The sequence below is a fragment of the Chiloscyllium punctatum genome, chromosome 30 (assembly GCF_047496795.1).
Source record: "Chiloscyllium punctatum isolate Juve2018m chromosome 30, sChiPun1.3, whole genome shotgun sequence".
Taxonomy (NCBI): domain Eukaryota; kingdom Metazoa; phylum Chordata; class Chondrichthyes; order Orectolobiformes; family Hemiscylliidae; genus Chiloscyllium; species Chiloscyllium punctatum.
In genome coordinates, this window is record NC_092768.1 from 43,973,503 (window position 1) to 43,995,600 (window position 22,098).

The following is a 22,098-nucleotide window of genomic DNA, read 5'->3' on the forward strand; positions in this document are numbered from 1 at the left end:
GGGCATAGGTTTCGGGTGAGAAGGGAAAGATTTCAAAGGGATCTAGGGGGCAACTATTTCACACAGAGGGGTGCTGCGTGGACGCAATGATGGAGGTTGGTACAATTACAACATGCGAAAGGCATCTGAATAGGAAGGGTTCAGAGGGATAAGGGCCAAGTGCTGACAAATGGGACAAGATTAAATTAGGATACCTGGATTACTGCGAAGCAGCTGTGCAGCAGAACAAAGTGGGCTGGAGACCTGGATCAGTGCAGGGCAGCTGTGAGCCAGCACACAGTGGGCTGGAGGCCTAGTGTGGTGTGGTGACGCTGAGAGGCAGAACAGAGTAGGCTGGAGGCCTGGATTAGTGTGGAGCAGTTATGAGGAAGGACAGAGTGAGCCAGAGGCCTGGATCAGTGCAGAGCAACTATGAGGCAGAACAAAGTGGGCTGGAGACCTGGATCAGTGCGGGGCTGCTGTGACCCAGCACACAGTGGGCTGGAGGCCTAGTGTGGTGTGGAGAGGCTGAGAGGCAGATCAGAGTGGGCTGGAGGCCTGGATCAGTATGGAGCAGATGTGAGGCAGAACACAGTGAGCCAGAGGCCTGGATCAGTGCGGAGCAGCTGAGAGCTGAGGAGGTGCCGATGGAGAGATGCAACAGTCTCGAATGGCTGAGAGCTGGATTGGAGCTGATTCGAGGCCCGGATTAGCACAGGATGACTGAGAGCTGGATTGGAGCAGATTAGAGGGCTGGATCAGTACAGGATGGCTGAGAGCTGGATTGGAGCGGATTTCAGGCCTGGATCACTACAGAATGGGTGACAGCTGGATGGGGGGGTTGGGGGGCGGATTAGAGGCCTGTATCAGGACAGAATGGCTGAGAGCTGAATTGGAGCAGACTGGAGACTTGGAGCAGAGCGAAAGCGGTAATTGGACTGGAGGTGGTTGTGGAGCTGGGGAAAGCTTGCTGTGAAGGTGAGAGGTACATGCAAGTGGGTGGGGGTTGAGGAGCATTGATGGGGAGTGGATTGGTGGAAAGAAAATGGACAGGTGGGACAAGTCAAGTGGAGGGTCGGGTCTGAAATGAGATGGGGTTTGGAAGATGAGGAAACGGTTGAAGTCAACATTGATGCTGTGTGGTTGGAGGGTCCGAAGGCGGAAGATGAGGCATTGCTCCCCCCAGGCCTGAGGTGGGCTGGATTTTGCACTTTGTAGCTCAGGGTGTTGGTGCCCTTGCTTGATAGGTTGGAGAAGAAGCAAACGGTGGTAAGACATGGAGCAGATGGTGACTGAGAGCAGTTAAGAGGGAAGGTGTTTAAGCAGCATGTCGAGAGATATCGTGAGGAAATAGACGGAAATGGTCACATATGCAGCAGAAGTTTGGTAGACTTTACGGTTTTAAAGTTAGGACGGCTCTTGCTTGGAGTGGGAAGAAAGGTATACCAAAGACTGCCCGGGCAAACTTGGGCGTAAACAGAGCCGTGAGAAGGCAAGTTGCAGTATAACACCACTGCCTACAGAAAAATTGCAATTCACGTTCTGTCGTTAGTTTGTAAATCAGGGGAGAGCGCGAACGCAGTCCCCCACTACCACAAATTTTGCAGTCGAGTATCCCGCATTTGGGGACATCGCAGGCGTCAGCACACCCAAAGTGCAATGGGATAGCCTCATCCTGGGAGCGCCACCTCACTGATCATGTCAGCTCCCCTGCCAGGTAAGTATACTCAGCGCTCACACTCGCTCACACCCCACAACAGCCGCTCCCTCTCACTCTCACACTCACTCACTTTTGCAACATCGGACATTCACTTACTCAACCTGCCCTGCCTGTCGATCAGCTTCATTCTTCAAATGGATCACCGAATGTCTCCAGGACTCCCGTTTTACTCAAATACCACCCACGGCTGCGCCTGCACTGCTTATCTGCATGTATCCCTTCAAAGGACGCGCCCCGCCCCTGTTTCCTTCAGGCTGCCTCCTGATTCGCGGAAAAAGAGGAGGGAAAGTTCCAACTTTCTTTTCAAACACTCGTCCGAATTTGATGTCAACGCGAATAAAAGCAACTTCCAATCTTTGATTGTGAAACTGGAAGCAGTTTTTAAAACCAATTTACCTCGACTTTCTACAATGTTTAGCTGCAGCTTTGCAAATCTCTCTTCAATCAGATTAGTGACTTCAGTTTGAAATCACATGCAAGATTAAGGGTGCCAGGGAAACATATTTCTCAACATTATGTTGGATGAGACACGAAACTGAGACCACCGCCTCGTCTGGCTGCACATTCCGAGCACTCACCACCCTCTGTGTAAAATAAACTGGCCTGTGATTAAAATGTCTGATTTACCTGCTACTTTCCCTGGGGCAAAGGATTCCAAATTTAGAGGGCATAGGTTTCGGGTGAGAAGGGAAAGATTTCAAAGGGATCTAGGGGGCAACTATTTCACACAGAGGGGTGCTGCGTGGACGCAATGATGGAGGTTGGTACAATTACAACATGCGAAAGGCATCTGAATAGGAAGGGTTCAGAGGGATAAGGGCCAAGTGCTGACAAATGGGACAAGATTAAATTAGGATACCTGGATTACTGCGAAGCAGCTGTGCAGCAGAACAAAGTGGGCTGGAGACCTGGATCAGTGCAGGGCAGCTGTGAGCCAGCACACAGTGGGCTGGAGGCCTAGTGTGGTGTGGTGACGCTGAGAGGCAGAACAGAGTAGGCTGGAGGCCTGGATTAGTGTGGAGCAGTTATGAGGAAGGACAGAGTGAGCCAGAGGCCTGGATCAGTGCAGAGCAACTATGAGGCAGAACAAAGTGGGCTGGAGACCTGGATCAGTGCGGGGCTGCTGTGACCCAGCACACAGTGGGCTGGAGGCCTAGTGTGGTGTGGAGAGGCTGGGAGGCACAACAGGGTAGGCTGGAGACCTGGATCAGTGTGGAGCAGATGTGAGGCAGAACACAGTGAGCCAGAGGCCTGGATCAGTGCGGAGCAGCTGAGAGCTGAGGAGGTGCCGATGGAGAGATGCAACAGTCTCGAATGGCTGAGAGCTGGATTGGAGCTGATTCGAGGCCCGGATTAGCACAGGATGACTGAGAGCTGGATTGGAGCAGATTAGAGGGCTGGATCAGTACAGGATGGCTGAGAGCTGGATTGGAGCGGATTTCAGGCCTGGATCACTACAGAATGGGTGACAGCTGGATGGGGGGGTTGGGGGGCGGATTAGAGGCCTGTATCAGGACAGAATGGCTGAGAGCTGAATTGGAGCAGACTGGAGACTTGGAGCAGAGCGAAAGCGGTAATTGGACTGGAGGTGGTTGTGGAGCTGGGGAAAGCTTGCTGTGAAGGTGAGAGGTACATGCAAGTGGGTGGGGGTTGAGGAGCATTGATGGGGAGTGGATTGGTGGAAAGAAAATGGACAGGTGGGACAAGTCAAGTGGAGGGTCGGGTCTGAAATGAGATGGGGTTTGGAAGATGAGGAAACGGTTGAAGTCAACATTGATGCTGTGTGGTTGGAGGGTCCGAAGGCGGAAGATGAGGCATTGCTCCCCCCAGGCCTGAGGTGGGCTGGATTTTGCACTTTGTAGCTCAGGGTGTTGGTGCCCTTGCTTGATAGGTTGGAGAAGAAGCAAACGGTGGTAAGACATGGAGCAGATGGTGACTGAGAGCAGTTAAGAGGGAAGGTGTTTAAGCAGCATGTCGAGAGATATCGTGAGGAAATAGACGGAAATGGTCACATATGCAGCAGAAGTTTGGTAGACTTTACGGTTTTAAAGTTAGGACGGCTCTTGCTTGGAGTGGGAAGAAAGGTATACCAAAGACTGCCCGGGCAAACTTGGGCGTAAACAGAGCCGTGAGAAGGCAAGTTGCAGTATAACACCACTGCCTACAGAAAAATTGCAATTCACGTTCTGTCGTTAGTTTGTAAATCAGGGGAGAGCGCGAACGCAGTCCCCCACTACCACAAATTTTGCAGTCGAGTATCCCGCATTTGGGGACATCGCAGGCGTCAGCACACCCAAAGTGCAATGGGATAGCCTCATCCTGGGAGCGCCACCTCACTGATCATGTCAGCTCCCCTGCCAGGTAAGTATACTCAGCGCTCACACTCGCTCACACCCCACAACAGCCGCTCCCTCTCACTCTCACACTCACTCACTTTTGCAACATCGGACATTCACTTACTCAACCTGCCCTGCCTGTCGATCAGCTTCATTCTTCAAATGGATCACCGAATGTCTCCAGGACTCCCGTTTTACTCAAATACCACCCACGGCTGCGCCTGCACTGCTTATCTGCATGTATCCCTTCAAAGGACGCGCCCCGCCCCTGTTTCCTTCAGGCTGCCTCCTGATTCGCGGAAAAAGAGGAGGGAAAGTTCCAACTTTCTTTTCAAACACTCGTCCGAATTTGATGTCAACGCGAATAAAAGCAACTTCCAATCTTTGATTGTGAAACTGGAAGCAGTTTTTAAAACCAATTTACCTCGACTTTCTACAATGTTTAGCTGCAGCTTTGCAAATCTCTCTTCAATCAGATTAGTGACTTCAGTTTGAAATCACATGCAAGATTAAGGGTGCCAGGGAAACATATTTCTCAACATTATGTTGGATGAGACACGAAACTGAGACCACCGCCTCGTCTGGCTGCACATTCCGAGCACTCACCACCCTCTGTGTAAAATAAACTGGCCTGTGATTAAAATGTCTGATTTACCTGCTGCTTTCCCTGGGGCAAAGGATTCCAAATTTAGAGGGCATAGGTTTCGGGTGAGAAGGGAAAGATTTCAAAGGGATCTAGGGGGCAACTATTTCACACAGAGGGGTGCTGCGTGGACGCAATGATGGAGGTTGGTACAATTACAACATGCGAAAGGCATCTGAATAGGAAGGGTTCAGAGGGATAAGGGCCAAGTGCTGACAAATGGGACAAGATTAAATTAGGATACCTGGATTACTGCGAAGCAGCTGTGCAGCAGAACAAAGTGGGCTGGAGACCTGGATCAGTGCAGGGCAGCTGTGAGCCAGCACACAGTGGGCTGGAGGCCTAGTGTGGTGTGGTGACGCTGAGAGGCAGAACAGAGTAGGCTGGAGGCCTGGATTAGTGTGGAGCAGTTATGAGGAAGGACAGAGTGAGCCAGAGGCCTGGATCAGTGCAGAGCAACTATGAGGCAGAACAAAGTGGGCTGGAGACCTGGATCAGTGCGGGGCTGCTGTGACCCAGCACACAGTGGGCTGGAGGCCTAGTGTGGTGTGGAGAGGCTGAGAGGCAGATCAGAGTGGGCTGGAGGCCTGGATCAGTATGGAGCAGATGTGAGGCAGAACACAGTGAGCCAGAGGCCTGGATCAGTGCGGAGCAGCTGAGAGCTGAGGAGGTGCCGATGGAGAGATGCAACAGTCTCGAATGGCTGAGAGCTGGATTGGAGCTGATTCGAGGCCCGGATTAGCACAGGATGACTGAGAGCTGGATTGGAGCAGATTAGAGGGCTGGATCAGTACAGGATGGCTGAGAGCTGGATTGGAGCGGATTTCAGGCCTGGATCACTACAGAATGGGTGACAGCTGGATGGGGGGGTTGGGGGGCGGATTAGAGGCCTGTATCAGGACAGAATGGCTGAGAGCTGAATTGGAGCAGACTGGAGACTTGGAGCAGAGCGAAAGCGGTAATTGGACTGGAGGTGGTTGTGGAGCTGGGGAAAGCTTGCTGTGAAGGTGAGAGGTACATGCAAGTGGGTGGGGGTTGAGGAGCATTGATGGGGAGTGGATTGGTGGAAAGAAAATGGACAGGTGGGACAAGTCAAGTGGAGGGTCGGGTCTGAAATGAGATGGGGTTTGGAAGATGAGGAAACGGTTGAAGTCAACATTGATGCTGTGTGGTTGGAGGGTCCGAAGGCGGAAGATGAGGCATTGCTCCCCCCAGGCGTGAGGTGGGCTGGATTTTGCACTTTGTAGCTCAGGGTGTTGGTGCCCTTGCTTGATAGGTTGGAGAAGAAGCAAACGGTGATATGACATGGAGCAGATGGTGACTGAGAGCAGTTAAGAGGGAAGGTGTTTAAGCAGCATGTCGAGAGATATCGTGAGGAAATAGACGGAAATGGTCACATATGCAGCAGAAGTTTGGTAGACTTAACGGTTTTAAAGTTAGGACGGCTCTTGCTTGGAGTGGGAAGAAAGGTGTACCAAAGACTGCCCGGGCAAACTTGGGCGTAAACAGAGCCGTGAGAAGGCAAGTTGCAGTATAACACCACTGCCTACAGAAAAATTGCAATTCACGTTCTGTCGTTAGTTTGTAAATCAGGGGAGAGCGCGAACGCAGTCCCCCACTACCACAAATTTTGCAGTCGAGTATCCCGCATTTGGGGACATCGCAGGCGTCAGCACACCCAAAGTGCAATGGGATAGCCTCATCCTGGGAGCGCCACCTCACTGATCATGTCAGCTCCCCTGCCAGGTAAGTATACTCAGCGCTCACACTCGCTCACACCCCACAACAGCCGCTCCCTCTCACTCTCACACTCACTCACTTTTGCAACATCGGACATTCACTTACTCAACCTGCCCTGCCTGTCGATCAGCTTCATTCTTCAAATGGATCACCGAATGTCTCCAGGACTCCCGTTTTACTCAAATACCACCCACGGCTGCGCCTGCACTGCTTATCTGCATGTATCCCTTCAAAGGACGCGCCCCGCCCCTGTTTCCTTCAGGCTGCCTCCTGATTCGCGGAAAAAGAGGAGGGAAAGTTCCAACTTTCTTTTCAAACACTCGTCCGAATTTGATGTCAACGCGAATAAAAGCAACTTCCAATCTTTGATTGTGAAACTGGAAGCAGTTTTTAAAACCAATTTACCTCGACTTTCTACAATGTTTAGCTGCAGCTTTGCAAATCTCTCTTCAATCAGATTAGTGACTTCAGTTTGAAATCACATGCAAGATTAAGGGTGCCAGGGAAACATATTTCTCAACATTATGTTGGATGAGACACGAAACTGAGACCACCGCCTCGTCTGGCTGCACATTCCGAGCACTCACCACCCTCTGTGTAAAATAAACTGGCCTGTGATTAAAATGTCTGATTTACCTGCTGCTTTCCCTGGGGCAAAGGATTCCAAATTTAGAGGGCATAGGTTTCGGGTGAGAAGGGAAAGATTTCAAAGGGATCTAGGGGGCAACTATTTCACACAGAGGGGTGCTGCGTGGACGCAATGATGGAGGTTGGTACAATTACAACATGCGAAAGGCATCTGAATAGGAAGGGTTCAGAGGGATAAGGGCCAAGTGCTGACAAATGGGACAAGATTAAATTAGGATACCTGGATTACTGCGAAGCAGCTGTGCAGCAGAACAAAGTGGGCTGGAGACCTGGATCAGTGCAGGGCAGCTGTGAGCCAGCACACAGTGGGCTGGAGGCCTAGTGTGGTGTGGTGACGCTGAGAGGCAGAACAGAGTAGGCTGGAGGCCTGGATTAGTGTGGAGCAGTTATGAGGAAGGACAGAGTGAGCCAGAGGCCTGGATCAGTGCAGAGCAACTATGAGGCAGAACAAAGTGGGCTGGAGACCTGGATCAGTACGGGGCTGCTGTGACCCAGCACACAGTGGGCTGGAGGCCTAGTGTGGTGTGGAGAGGCTGAGAGGCAGATCAGAGTGGGCTGGAGGCCTGGATCAGTATGGAGCAGATGTGAGGCAGAACACAGTGAGCCAGAGGCCTGGATCAGTGCGGAGCAGCTGAGAGCTGAGGAGGTGCCGATGGAGAGATGCAACAGTCTCGAATGGCTGAGAGCTGGATTGGAGCTGATTCGAGGCCCGGATTAGCACAGGATGACTGAGAGCTGGATTGGAGCAGATTAGAGGGCTGGATCAGTACAGGATGGCTGAGAGCTGGATTGGAGCGGATTTCAGGCCTGGATCACTACAGAATGGGTGACAGCTGGATGGGGGGGTTGGGGGGCGGATTAGAGGCCTGTATCAGGACAGAATGGCTGAGAGCTGAATTGGAGCAGACTGGAGACTTGGAGCAGAGCGAAAGCGGTAATTGGACTGGAGGTGGTTGTGGAGCTGGGGAAAGCTTGCTGTGAAGGTGAGAGGTACATGCAAGTGGGTGGGGGTTGAGGAGCATTGATGGGGAGTGGATTGGTGGAAAGAAAATGGACAGGTGGGACAAGTCAAGTGGAGGGTCGGGTCTGAAATGAGATGGGGTTTGGAAGATGAGGAAACGGTTGAAGTCAACATTGATGCTGTGTGGTTGGAGGGTCCGAAGGCGGAAGATGAGGCATTGCTCCCCCCAGGCCTGAGGTGGGCTGGATTTTGCACTTTGTAGCTCAGGGTGTTGGTGCCCTTGCTTGATAGGTTGGAGAAGAAGCAAACGGTGGTAAGACATGGAGCAGATGGTGACTGAGAGCAGTTAAGAGGGAAGGTGTTTAAGCAGCATGTCGAGAGATATCGTGAGGAAATAGACGGAAATGGTCACATATGCAGCAGAAGTTTGGTAGACTTTACGGTTTTAAAGTTAGGACGGCTCTTGCTTGGAGTGGGAAGAAAGGTATACCAAAGACTGCCCGGGCAAACTTGGGCGTAAACAGAGCCGTGAGAAGGCAAGTTGCAGTATAACACCACTGCCTACAGAAAAATTGCAATTCACGTTCTGTCGTTAGTTTGTAAATCAGGGGAGAGCGCGAACGCAGTCCCCCACTACCACAAATTTTGCAGTCGAGTATCCCGCATTTGGGGACATCGCAGGCGTCAGCACACCCAAAGTGCAATGGGATAGCCTCATCCTGGGAGCGCCACCTCACTGATCATGTCAGCTCCCCTGCCAGGTAAGTATACTCAGCGCTCACACTCGCTCACACCCCACAACAGCCGCTCCCTCTCACTCTCACACTCACTCACTTTTGCAACATCGGACATTCACTTACTCAACCTGCCCTGCCTGTCGATCAGCTTCATTCTTCAAATGGATCACCGAATGTCTCCAGGACTCCCGTTTTACTCAAATACCACCCACGGCTGCGCCTGCACTGCTTATCTGCATGTATCCCTTCAAAGGACGCGCCCCGCCCCTGTTTCCTTCAGGCTGCCTCCTGATTCGCGGAAAAAGAGGAGGGAAAGTTCCAACTTTCTTTTCAAACACTCGTCCGAATTTGATGTCAACGCGAATAAAAGCAACTTCCAATCTTTGATTGTGAAACTGGAAGCAGTTTTTAAAACCAATTTACCTCGACTTTCTACAATGTTTAGCTGCAGCTTTGCAAATCTCTCTTCAATCAGATTAGTGACTTCAGTTTGAAATCACATGCAAGATTAAGGGTGCCAGGGAAACATATTTCTCAACATTATGTTGGATGAGACACGAAACTGAGACCACCGCCTCGTCTGGCTGCACATTCCGAGCACTCACCACCCTCTGTGTAAAATAAACTGGCCTGTGATTAAAATGTCTGATTTACCTGCTGCTTTCCCTGGGGCAAAGGATTCCAAATTTAGAGGGCATAGGTTTCGGGTGAGAAGGGAAAGATTTCAAAGGGATCTAGGGGGCAACTATTTCACACAGAGGGGTGCTGCGTGGACGCAATGATGGAGGTTGGTACAATTACAACATGCGAAAGGCATCTGAATAGGAAGGGTTCAGAGGGATAAGGGCCAAGTGCTGACAAATGGGACAAGATTAAATTAGGATACCTGGATTACTGCGAAGCAGCTGTGCAGCAGAACAAAGTGGGCTGGAGACCTGGATCAGTGCAGGGCAGCTGTGAGCCAGCACACAGTGGGCTGGAGGCCTAGTGTGGTGTGGTGACGCTGAGAGGCAGAACAGAGTAGGCTGGAGGCCTGGATTAGTGTGGAGCAGTTATGAGGAAGGACAGAGTGAGCCAGAGGCCTGGATCAGTGCAGAGCAACTATGAGGCAGAACAAAGTGGGCTGGAGACCTGGATCAGTGCGGGGCTGCTGTGACCCAGCACACAGTGGGCTGGAGGCCTAGTGTGGTGTGGAGAGGCTGAGAGGCAGATCAGAGTGGGCTGGAGGCCTGGATCAGTATGGAGCAGATGTGAGGCAGAACACAGTGAGCCAGAGGCCTGGATCAGTGCGGAGCAGCTGAGAGCTGAGGAGGTGCCGATGGAGAGATGCAACAGTCTCGAATGGCTGAGAGCTGGATTGGAGCTGATTCGAGGCCCGGATTAGCACAGGATGACTGAGAGCTGGATTGGAGCAGATTAGAGGGCTGGATCAGTACAGGATGGCTGAGAGCTGGATTGGAGCGGATTTCAGGCCTGGATCACTACAGAATGGGTGACAGCTGGATGGGGGGGTTGGGGGGCGGATTAGAGGCCTGTATCAGGACAGAATGGCTGAGAGCTGAATTGGAGCAGACTGGAGACTTGGAGCAGAGCGAAAGCGGTAATTGGACTGGAGGTGGTTGTGGAGCTGGGGAAAGCTTGCTGTGAAGGTGAGAGGTACATGCAAGTGGGTGGGGGTTGAGGAGCATTGATGGGGAGTGGATTGGTGGAAAGAAAATGGACAGGTGGGACAAGTCAAGTGGAGGGTCGGGTCTGAAATGAGATGGGGTTTGGAAGATGAGGAAACGGTTGAAGTCAACATTGATGCTGTGTGGTTGGAGGGTCCGAAGGCGGAAGATGAGGCATTGCTCCCCCCAGGCCTGAGGTGGGCTGGATTTTGCACTTTGTAGCTCAGGGTGTTGGTGCCCTTGCTTGATAGGTTGGAGAAGAAGCAAACGGTGGTAAGACATGGAGCAGATGGTGACTGAGAGCAGTTAAGAGGGAAGGTGTTTAAGCAGCATGTCGAGAGATATCGTGAGGAAATAGACGGAAATGGTCACATATGCAGCAGAAGTTTGGTAGACTTTACGGTTTTAAAGTTAGGACGGCTCTTGCTTGGAGTGGGAAGAAAGGTATACCAAAGACTGCCCGGGCAAACTTGGGCGTAAACAGAGCCGTGAGAAGGCAAGTTGCAGTATAACACCACTGCCTACAGAAAAATTGCAATTCACGTTCTGTCGTTAGTTTGTAAATCAGGGGAGAGCGCGAACGCAGTCCCCCACTACCACAAATTTTGCAGTCGAGTATCCCGCATTTGGGGACATCGCAGGCGTCAGCACACCCAAAGTGCAATGGGATAGCCTCATCCTGGGAGCGCCACCTCACTGATCATGTCAGCTCCCCTGCCAGGTAAGTATACTCAGCGCTCACACTCGCTCACACCCCACAACAGCCGCTCCCTCTCACTCTCACACTCACTCACTTTTGCAACATCGGACATTCACTTACTCAACCTGCCCTGCCTGTCGATCAGCTTCATTCTTCAAATGGATCACCGAATGTCTCCAGGACTCCCGTTTTACTCAAATACCACCCACGGCTGCGCCTGCACTGCTTATCTGCATGTATCCCTTCAAAGGACGCGCCCCGCCCCTGTTTCCTTCAGGCTGCCTCCTGATTCGCGGAAAAAGAGGAGGGAAAGTTCCAACTTTCTTTTCAAACACTCGTCCGAATTTGATGTCAACGCGAATAAAAGCAACTTCCAATCTTTGATTGTGAAACTGGAAGCAGTTTTTAAAACCAATTTACCTCGACTTTCTACAATGTTTAGCTGCAGCTTTGCAAATCTCTCTTCAATCAGATTAGTGACTTCAGTTTGAAATCACATGCAAGATTAAGGGTGCCAGGGAAACATATTTCTCAACATTATGTTGGATGAGACACGAAACTGAGACCACCGCCTCGTCTGGCTGCACATTCCGAGCACTCACCACCCTCTGTGTAAAATAAACTGGCCTGTGATTAAAATGTCTGATTTACCTGCTGCTTTCCCTGGGGCAAAGGATTCCAAATTTAGAGGGCATAGGTTTCGGGTGAGAAGGGAAAGATTTCAAAGGGATCTAGGGGGCAACTATTTCACACAGAGGGGTGCTGCGTGGACGCAATGATGGAGGTTGGTACAATTACAACATGCGAAAGGCATCTGAATAGGAAGGGTTCAGAGGGATAAGGGCCAAGTGCTGACAAATGGGACAAGATTAAATTAGGATACCTGGATTACTGCGAAGCAGCTGTGCAGCAGAACAAAGTGGGCTGGAGACCTGGATCAGTGCAGGGCAGCTGTGAGCCAGCACACAGTGGGCTGGAGGCCTAGTGTGGTGTGGTGACGCTGAGAGGCAGAACAGAGTAGGCTGGAGGCCTGGATTAGTGTGGAGCAGTTATGAGGAAGGACAGAGTGAGCCAGAGGCCTGGATCAGTGCAGAGCAACTATGAGGCAGAACAAAGTGGGCTGGAGACCTGGATCAGTGCGGGGCTGCTGTGACCCAGCACACAGTGGGCTGGAGGCCTAGTGTGGTGTGGAGAGGCTGAGAGGCAGATCAGAGTGGGCTGGAGGCCTGGATCAGTATGGAGCAGATGTGAGGCAGAACACAGTGAGCCAGAGGCCTGGATCAGTGCGGAGCAGCTGAGAGCTGAGGAGGTGCCGATGGAGAGATGCAACAGTCTCGAATGGCTGAGAGCTGGATTGGAGCTGATTCGAGGCCCGGATTAGCACAGGATGACTGAGAGCTGGATTGGAGCAGATTAGAGGGCTGGATCAGTACAGGATGGCTGAGAGCTGGATTGGAGCGGATTTCAGGCCTGGATCACTACAGAATGGGTGACAGCTGGATGGGGGGGTTGGGGGGCGGATTAGAGGCCTGTATCAGGACAGAATGGCTGAGAGCTGAATTGGAGCAGACTGGAGACTTGGAGCAGAGCGAAAGCGGTAATTGGACTGGAGGTGGTTGTGGAGCTGGGGAAAGCTTGCTGTGAAGGTGAGAGGTACATGCAAGTGGGTGGGGGTTGAGGAGCATTGATGGGGAGTGGATTGGTGGAAAGAAAATGGACAGGTGGGACAAGTCAAGTGGAGGGTCGGGTCTGAAATGAGATGGGGTTTGGAAGATGAGGAAACGGTTGAAGTCAACATTGATGCTGTGTGGTTGGAGGGTCCGAAGGCGGAAGATGAGGCATTGCTCCCCCCAGGCCTGAGGTGGGCTGGATTTTGCACTTTGTAGCTCAGGGTGTTGGTGCCCTTGCTTGATAGGTTGGAGAAGAAGCAAACGGTGGTAAGACATGGAGCAGATGGTGACTGAGAGCAGTTAAGAGGGAAGGTGTTTAAGCAGCATGTCGAGAGATATCGTGAGGAAATAGACGGAAATGGTCACATATGCAGCAGAAGTTTGGTAGACTTTACGGTTTTAAAGTTAGGACGGCTCTTGCTTGGAGTGGGAAGAAAGGTATACCAAAGACTGCCCGGGCAAACTTGGGCGTAAACAGAGCCGTGAGAAGGCAAGTTGCAGTATAACACCACTGCCTACAGAAAAATTGCAATTCACGTTCTGTCGTTAGTTTGTAAATCAGGGGAGAGCGCGAACGCAGTCCCCCACTACCACAAATTTTGCAGTCGAGTATCCCGCATTTGGGGACATCGCAGGCGTCAGCACACCCAAAGTGCAATGGGATAGCCTCATCCTGGGAGCGCCACCTCACTGATCATGTCAGCTCCCCTGCCAGGTAAGTATACTCAGCGCTCACACTCGCTCACACCCCACAACAGCCGCTCCCTCTCACTCTCACACTCACTCACTTTTGCAACATCGGACATTCACTTACTCAACCTGCCCTGCCTGTCGATCAGCTTCATTCTTCAAATGGATCACCGAATGTCTCCAGGACTCCCGTTTTACTCAAATACCACCCACGGCTGCGCCTGCACTGCTTATCTGCATGTATCCCTTCAAAGGACGCGCCCCGCCCCTGTTTCCTTCAGGCTGCCTCCTGATTCGCGGAAAAAGAGGAGGGAAAGTTCCAACTTTCTTTTCAAACACTCGTCCGAATTTGATGTCAACGCGAATAAAAGCAACTTCCAATCTTTGATTGTGAAACTGGAAGCAGTTTTTAAAACCAATTTACCTCGACTTTCTACAATGTTTAGCTGCAGCTTTGCAAATCTCTCTTCAATCAGATTAGTGACTTCAGTTTGAAATCACATGCAAGATTAAGGGTGCCAGGGAAACATATTTCTCAACATTATGTTGGATGAGACACGAAACTGAGACCACCGCCTCGTCTGGCTGCACATTCCGAGCACTCACCACCCTCTGTGTAAAATAAACTGGCCTGTGATTAAAATGTCTGATTTACCTGCTGCTTTCCCTGGGGCAAAGGATTCCAAATTTAGAGGGCATAGGTTTCGGGTGAGAAGGGAAAGATTTCAAAGGGATCTAGGGGGCAACTATTTCACACAGAGGGGTGCTGCGTGGACGCAATGATGGAGGTTGGTACAATTACAACATGCGAAAGGCATCTGAATAGGAAGGGTTCAGAGGGATAAGGGCCAAGTGCTGACAAATGGGACAAGATTAAATTAGGATACCTGGATTACTGCGAAGCAGCTGTGCAGCAGAACAAAGTGGGCTGGAGACCTGGATCAGTGCAGGGCAGCTGTGAGCCAGCACACAGTGGGCTGGAGGCCTAGTGTGGTGTGGTGACGCTGAGAGGCAGAACAGAGTAGGCTGGAGGCCTGGATTAGTGTGGAGCAGTTATGAGGAAGGACAGAGTGAGCCAGAGGCCTGGATCAGTGCAGAGCAACTATGAGGCAGAACAAAGTGGGCTGGAGACCTGGATCAGTGCGGGGCTGCTGTGACCCAGCACACAGTGGGCTGGAGGCCTAGTGTGGTGTGGAGAGGCTGAGAGGCAGATCAGAGTGGGCTGGAGGCCTGGATCAGTATGGAGCAGATGTGAGGCAGAACACAGTGAGCCAGAGGCCTGGATCAGTGCGGAGCAGCTGAGAGCTGAGGAGGTGCCGATGGAGAGATGCAACAGTCTCGAATGGCTGAGAGCTGGATTGGAGCTGATTCGAGGCCCGGATTAGCACAGGATGACTGAGAGCTGGATTGGAGCAGATTAGAGGGCTGGATCAGTACAGGATGGCTGAGAGCTGGATTGGAGCGGATTTCAGGCCTGGATCACTACAGAATGGGTGACAGCTGGATGGGGGGGTTGGGGGGCGGATTAGAGGCCTGTATCAGGACAGAATGGCTGAGAGCTGAATTGGAGCAGACTGGAGACTTGGAGCAGAGCGAAAGCGGTAATTGGACTGGAGGTGGTTGTGGAGCTGGGGAAAGCTTGCTGTGAAGGTGAGAGGTACATGCAAGTGGGTGGGGGTTGAGGAGCATTGATGGGGAGTGGATTGGTGGAAAGAAAATGGACAGGTGGGACAAGTCAAGTGGAGGGTCGGGTCTGAAATGAGATGGGGTTTGGAAGATGAGGAAACGGTTGAAGTCAACATTGATGCTGTGTGGTTGGAGGGTCCGAAGGCGGAAGATGAGGCATTGCTCCCCCCAGGCCTGAGGTGGGCTGGATTTTGCACTTTGTAGCTCAGGGTGTTGGTGCCCTTGCTTGATAGGTTGGAGAAGAAGCAAACGGTGGTAAGACATGGAGCAGATGGTGACTGAGAGCAGTTAAGAGGGAAGGTGTTTAAGCAGCATGTCGAGAGATATCGTGAGGAAATAGACGGAAATGGTCACATATGCAGCAGAAGTTTGGTAGACTTTACGGTTTTAAAGTTAGGACGGCTCTTGCTTGGAGTGGGAAGAAAGGTATACCAAAGACTGCCCGGGCAAACTTGGGCGTAAACAGAGCCGTGAGAAGGCAAGTTGCAGTATAACACCACTGCCTACAGAAAAATTGCAATTCACGTTCTGTCGTTAGTTTGTAAATCAGGGGAGAGCGCGAACGCAGTCCCCCACTACCACAAATTTTGCAGTCGAGTATCCCGCATTTGGGGACATCGCAGGCGTCAGCACACCCAAAGTGCAATGGGATAGCCTCATCCTGGGAGCGCCACCTCACTGATCATGTCATCTCCCCTGCCAGGTAAGTATACTCAGCGCTCACACTCGCTCACACCCCACAACAGCCGCTCCCTCTCACTCTCACACTCACTCACTTTTGCAACATCGGACATTCACTTACTCAACCTGCCCTGCCTGTCGATCAGCTTCATTCTTCAAATGGATCACCGAATGTCTCCAGGACTCCCGTTTTACTCAAATACCACCCACGGCTGCGCCTGCACTGCTTATCTGCATGTATCCCTTCAAAGGACGCGCCCCGCCCCTGTTTCCTTCAGGCTGCCTCCTGATTCGCGGAAAAAGAGGAGGGAAAGTTCCAACTTTCTTTTCAAACACTCGTCCGAATTTGATGTCAACGCGAATAAAAGCAACTTCCAATCTTTGATTGTGAAACTGGAAGCAGTTTTTAAAACCAATTTACCTCGACTTTCTACAATGTTTAGCTGCAGCTTTGCAAATCTCTCTTCAATCAGATTAGTGACTTCAGTTTGAAATCACATGCAAGATTAAGGGTGCCAGGGAAACATATTTCTCAACATTATGTTGGATGAGACACGAAACTGAGACCACCGCCTCGTCTGGCTGCACATTCCGAGCACTCACCACCCTCTGTGTAAAATAAACTGGCCTGTGATTAAAATGTCTGATTTACCTGCTACTTTCCCTGGGGCAAAGGATTCCAAATTTAGAGGGCATAGGTTTCGGGTGAGAAGGGAAAGATTTCAAAGGGATCTAGGGGGCAACTATTTCACACAGAGGGGTGCTGCGTGGACGCAATGATGGAGGTTGGTACAATTACAACATGCGAAAGGCATCTGAATAGGAAGGGTTCAGAGGGATAAGGGCCAAGTGCTGACAAATGGGACAAGATTAAATTAGGATACCTGGATTACTGCGAAGCAGCTGTGCAGCAGAACAAAGTGGGCTGGAGACCTGGATCAGTGCAGGGCAGCTGTGAGCCAGCACACAGTGGGCTGGAGGCCTAGTGTGGTGTGGTGACGCTGAGAGGCAGAACAGAGTAGGCTGGAGGCCTGGATTAGTGTGGAGCAGTTATGAGGAAGGACAGAGTGAGCCAGAGGCCTGGATCAGTGCAGAGCAACTATGAGGCAGAACAAAGTGGGCTGGAGACCTGGATCAGTGCGGGGCTGCTGTGACCCAGCACACAGTGGGCTGGAGGCCTAGTGTGGTGTGGAGAGGCTGGGAGGCACAACAGGGTAGGCTGGAGACCTGGATCAGTGTGGAGCAGATGTGAGGCAGAACACAGTGAGCCAGAGGCCTGGATCAGTGCGGAGCAGCTGAGAGCTGAGGAGGTGCCGATGGAGAGATGCAACAGTCTCGAATGGCTGAGAGCTGGATTGGAGCTGATTCGAGGCCCGGATTAGCACAGGATGACTGAGAGCTGGATTGGAGCAGATTAGAGGGCTGGATCAGTACAGGATGGCTGAGAGCTGGATTGGAGCGGATTTCAGGCCTGGATCACTACAGAATGGGTGACAGCTGGATGGGGGGGTTGGGGGGCGGATTAGAGGCCTGTATCAGGACAGAATGGCTGAGAGCTGAATTGGAGCAGACTGGAGACTTGGAGCAGAGCGAAAGCGGTAATTGGACTGGAGGTGGTTGTGGAGCTGGGGAAAGCTTGCTGTGAAGGTGAGAGGTACATGCAAGTGGGTGGGGGTTGAGGAGCATTGATGGGGAGTGGATTGGTGGAAAGAAAATGGACAGGTGGGACAAGTCAAGTGGAGGGTCGGGTCTGAAATGAGATGGGGTTTGGAAGATGAGGAAACGGTTGAAGTCAACATTGATGCTGTGTGGTTGGAGGGTCCGAAGGCGGAAGATGAGGCATTGCTCCCCCCAGGCCTGAGGTGGGCTGGATTTTGCACTTTGTAGCTCAGGGTGTTGGTGCCCTTGCTTGATAGGTTGGAGAAGAAGCAAACGGTGGTAAGACATGGAGCAGATGGTGACTGAGAGCAGTTAAGAGGGAAGGTGTTTAAGCAGCATGTCGAGAGATATCGTGAGGAAATAGACGGAAATGGTCACATATGCAGCAGAAGTTTGGTAGACTTTACGGTTTTAAAGTTAGGACGGCTCTTGCTTGGAGTGGGAAGAAAGGTATACCAAAGACTGCCCGGGCAAACTTGGGCGTAAACAGAGCCGTGAGAAGGCAAGTTGCAGTATAACACCACTGCCTACAGAAAAATTGCAATTCACGTTCTGTCGTTAGTTTGTAAATCAGGGGAGAGCGCGAACGCAGTCCCCCACTACCACAAATTTTGCAGTCGAGTATCCCGCATTTGGGGACATCGCAGGCGTCAGCACACCCAAAGTGCAATGGGATAGCCTCATCCTGGGAGCGCCACCTCACTGATCATGTCAGCTCCCCTGCCAGGTAAGTATACTCAGCGCTCACACTCGCTCACACCCCACAACAGCCGCTCCCTCTCACTCTCACACTCACTCACTTTTGCAACATCGGACATTCACTTACTCAACCTGCCCTGCCTGTCGATCAGCTTCATTCTTCAAATGGATCACCGAATGTCTCCAGGACTCCCGTTTTACTCAAATACCACCCACGGCTGCGCCTGCACTGCTTATCTGCATGTATCCCTTCAAAGGACGCGCCCCGCCCCTGTTTCCTTCAGGCTGCCTCCTGATTCGCGGAAAAAGAGGAGGGAAAGTTCCAACTTTCTTTTCAAACACTCGTCCGAATTTGATGTCAACGCGAATAAAAGCAACTTCCAATCTTTGATTGTGAAACTGGAAGCAGTTTTTAAAACCAATTTACCTCGACTTTCTACAATGTTTAGCTGCAGCTTTGCAAATCTCTCTTCAATCAGATTAGTGACTTCAGTTTGAAATCACATGCAAGATTAAGGGTGCCAGGGAAACATATTTCTCAACATTATGTTGGATGAGACACGAAACTGAGACCACCGCCTCGTCTGGCTGCACATTCCGAGCACTCACCACCCTCTGTGTAAAATAAACTGGCCTGTGATTAAAATGTCTGATTTACCTGCTGCTTTCCCTGGGGCAAAGGATTCCAAATTTAGAGGGCATAGGTTTCGGGTGAGAAGGGAAAGATTTCAAAGGGATCTAGGGGGCAACTATTTCACACAGAGGGGTGCTGCGTGGACGCAATGATGGAGGTTGGTACAATTACAACATGCGAAAGGCATCTGAATAGGAAGGGTTCAGAGGGATAAGGGCCAAGTGCTGACAAATGGGACAAGATTAAATTAGGATACCTGGATTACTGCGAAGCAGCTGTGCAGCAGAACAAAGTGGGCTGGAGACCTGGATCAGTGCAGGGCAGCTGTGAGCCAGCACACAGTGGGCTGGAGGCCTAGTGTGGTGTGGTGACGCTGAGAGGCAGAACAGAGTAGGCTGGAGGCCTGGATTAGTGTGGAGCAGTTATGAGGAAGGACAGAGTGAGCCAGAGGCCTGGATCAGTGCAGAGCAACTATGAGGCAGAACAAAGTGGGCTGGAGACCTGGATCAGTGCGGGGCTGCTGTGACCCAGCACACAGTGGGCTGGAGGCCTAGTGTGGTGTGGAGAGGCTGAGAGGCAGATCAGAGTGGGCTGGAGGCCTGGATCAGTATGGAGCAGATGTGAGGCAGAACACAGTGAGCCAGAGGCCTGGATCAGTGCGGAGCAGCTGAGAGCTGAGGAGGTGCCGATGGAGAGATGCAACAGTCTCGAATGGCTGAGAGCTGGATTGGAGCTGATTCGAGGCCCGGATTAGCACAGGATGACTGAGAGCTGGATTGGAGCAGATTAGAGGGCTGGATCAGTACAGGATGGCTGAGAGCTGGATTGGAGCGGATTTCAGGCCTGGATCACTACAGAATGGGTGACAGCTGGATGGGGGGGTTGGGGGGCGGATTAGAGGCCTGTATCAGGACAGAATGGCTGAGAGCTGAATTGGAGCAGACTGGAGACTTGGAGCAGAGCGAAAGCGGTAATTGGACTGGAGGTGGTTGTGGAGCTGGGGAAAGCTTGCTGTGAAGGTGAGAGGTACATGCAAGTGGGTGGGGGTTGAGGAGCATTGATGGGGAGTGGATTGGTGGAAAGAAAATGGACAGGTGGGACAAGTCAAGTGGAGGGTCGGGTCTGAAATGAGATGGGGTTTGGAAGATGAGGAAACGGTTGAAGTCAACATTGATGCTGTGTGGTTGGAGGGTCCGAAGGCGGAAGATGAGGCATTGCTCCCCCCAGGCGTGAGGTGGGCTGGATTTTGCACTTTGTAGCTCAGGGTGTTGGTGCCCTTGCTTGATAGGTTGGAGAAGAAGCAAACGGTGATATGACATGGAGCAGATGGTGACTGAGAGCAGTTAAGAGGGAAGGTGTTTAAGCAGCATGTCGAGAGATATCGTGAGGAAATAGACGGAAATGGTCACATATGCAGCAGAAGTTTGGTAGACTTAACGGTTTTAAAGTTAGGACGGCTCTTGCTTGGAGTGGGAAGAAAGGTGTACCAAAGACTGCCCGGGCAAACTTGGGCGTAAACAGAGCCGTGAGAAGGCAAGTTGCAGTATAACACCACTGCCTACAGAAAAATTGCAATTCACGTTCTGTCGTTAGTTTGTAAATCAGGGGAGAGCGCGAACGCAGTCCCCCACTACCACAAATTTTGCAGTCGAGTATCCCGCATTTGGGGACATCGCAGGCGTCAGCACACCCAAAGTGCAATGGGATAGCCTCATCCTGGGAGCGCCTTTTTTTTTTTTTTTTATTTCAAAAATATACTTTATTCATAAATGATTTGATGGTCTGTACATTCCTCACTGATCATGTCAGCTCCCCTGCCAGGTAAGTATACTCAGCGCTCACACTCGCTCACACCCCACAACAGCCGCTCCCTCTCACTCTCACACTCACTCACTTTTGCAACATCGGACATTCACTTACTCAACCTGCCCTGCCTGTCGATCAGCTTCATTCTTCAAATGGATCACCGAATGTCTCCAGGACTCCCGTTTTACTCAAATACCACCCACGGCTGCGCCTGCACTGCTTATCTGCATGTATCCCTTCAAAGGACGCGCCCCGCCCCTGTTTCCTTCAGGCTGCCTCCTGATTCGCGGAAAAAGAGGAGGGAAAGTTCCAACTTTCTTTTCAAACACTCGTCCGAATTTGATGTCAACGCGAATAAAAGCAACTTCCAATCTTTGATTGTGAAACTGGAAGCAGTTTTTAAAACCAATTTACCTCGACTTTCTACAATGTTTAGCTGCAGCTTTGCAAATCTCTCTTCAATCAGATTAGTGACTTCAGTTTGAAATCACATGCAAGATTAAGGGTGCCAGGGAAACATATTTCTCAACATTATGTTGGATGAGACACGAAACTGAGACCACCGCCTCGTCTGGCTGCACATTCCGAGCACTCACCACCCTCTGTGTAAAATAAACTGGCCTGTGATTAAAATGTCTGATTTACCTGCTGCTTTCCCTGGGGCAAAGGATTCCAAATTTAGAGGGCATAGGTTTCGGGTGAGAAGGGAAAGATTTCAAAGGGATCTAGGGGGCAACTATTTCACACAGAGGGGTGCTGCGTGGACGCAATGATGGAGGTTGGTACAATTACAACATGCGAAAGGCATCTGAATAGGAAGGGTTCAGAGGGATAAGGGCCAAGTGCTGACAAATGGGACAAGATTAAATTAGGATACCTGGATTACTGCGAAGCAGCTGTGCAGCAGAACAAAGTGGGCTGGAGACCTGGATCAGTGCAGGGCAGCTGTGAGCCAGCACACAGTGGGCTGGAGGCCTAGTGTGGTGTGGTGACGCTGAGAGGCAGAACAGAGTAGGCTGGAGGCCTGGATTAGTGTGGAGCAGTTATGAGGAAGGACAGAGTGAGCCAGAGGCCTGGATCAGTGCAGAGCAACTATGAGGCAGAACAAAGTGGGCTGGAGACCTGGATCAGTGCGGGGCTGCTGTGACCCAGCACACAGTGGGCTGGAGGCCTAGTGTGGTGTGGAGAGGCTGAGAGGCAGATCAGAGTGGGCTGGAGGCCTGGATCAGTATGGAGCAGATGTGAGGCAGAACACAGTGAGCCAGAGGCCTGGATCAGTGCGGAGCAGCTGAGAGCTGAGGAGGTGCCGATGGAGAGATGCAACAGTCTCGAATGGCTGAGAGCTGGATTGGAGCTGATTCGAGGCCCGGATTAGCACAGGATGACTGAGAGCTGGATTGGAGCAGATTAGAGGGCTGGATCAGTACAGGATGGCTGAGAGC

General features: G+C 51.5%; 8 non-coding genes and 1 pseudogene across 8 annotated transcripts; all 9 read right to left on the reverse strand.

Moving 5' to 3' along the window:
• Positions 1 to 1,540: 1,540 nt before the first annotated feature.
• LOC140455888 (U1 spliceosomal RNA) lies at positions 1,541 to 1,704 on the reverse strand. The gene has a single exon (XR_011953105.1). It is a non-coding gene; the product is annotated as a U1 spliceosomal RNA (small nuclear RNA).
• A 2,200-nt stretch (positions 1,705 to 3,904) lies between these two features.
• Positions 3,905 to 4,068, reverse strand: LOC140455889 (U1 spliceosomal RNA). The gene has a single exon (XR_011953106.1). It is a non-coding gene; the product is annotated as a U1 spliceosomal RNA (small nuclear RNA).
• A 2,200-nt stretch (positions 4,069 to 6,268) lies between these two features.
• Positions 6,269 to 6,432, reverse strand: LOC140455890 (U1 spliceosomal RNA). The gene has a single exon (XR_011953107.1). It is a non-coding gene; the product is annotated as a U1 spliceosomal RNA (small nuclear RNA).
• A 2,200-nt stretch (positions 6,433 to 8,632) lies between these two features.
• On the reverse strand, positions 8,633 to 8,796 carry LOC140455891 (U1 spliceosomal RNA). Its single transcript, XR_011953108.1, has one exon. It is a non-coding gene; the product is annotated as a U1 spliceosomal RNA (small nuclear RNA).
• A 2,200-nt stretch (positions 8,797 to 10,996) lies between these two features.
• Positions 10,997 to 11,160, reverse strand: LOC140455892 (U1 spliceosomal RNA). Its single transcript, XR_011953109.1, has one exon. It is a non-coding gene; the product is annotated as a U1 spliceosomal RNA (small nuclear RNA).
• Positions 11,161 to 13,360: 2,200 nt separating this feature from the next.
• Positions 13,361 to 13,524, reverse strand: LOC140455893 (U1 spliceosomal RNA). The gene has a single exon (XR_011953110.1). It is a non-coding gene; the product is annotated as a U1 spliceosomal RNA (small nuclear RNA).
• A 2,200-nt stretch (positions 13,525 to 15,724) lies between these two features.
• LOC140455696 (U1 spliceosomal RNA) lies at positions 15,725 to 15,888 on the reverse strand. The gene has a single exon (XR_011952960.1). It is a non-coding gene; the product is annotated as a U1 spliceosomal RNA (small nuclear RNA).
• A 2,200-nt stretch (positions 15,889 to 18,088) lies between these two features.
• Positions 18,089 to 18,252, reverse strand: LOC140455895 (U1 spliceosomal RNA). Its single transcript, XR_011953111.1, has one exon. It is a non-coding gene; the product is annotated as a U1 spliceosomal RNA (small nuclear RNA).
• Positions 18,253 to 20,452: 2,200 nt separating this feature from the next.
• Positions 20,453 to 20,679, reverse strand: LOC140455749 (U1 spliceosomal RNA; annotated as a pseudogene).
• Positions 20,680 to 22,098: the final 1,419 nt, after the last annotated feature.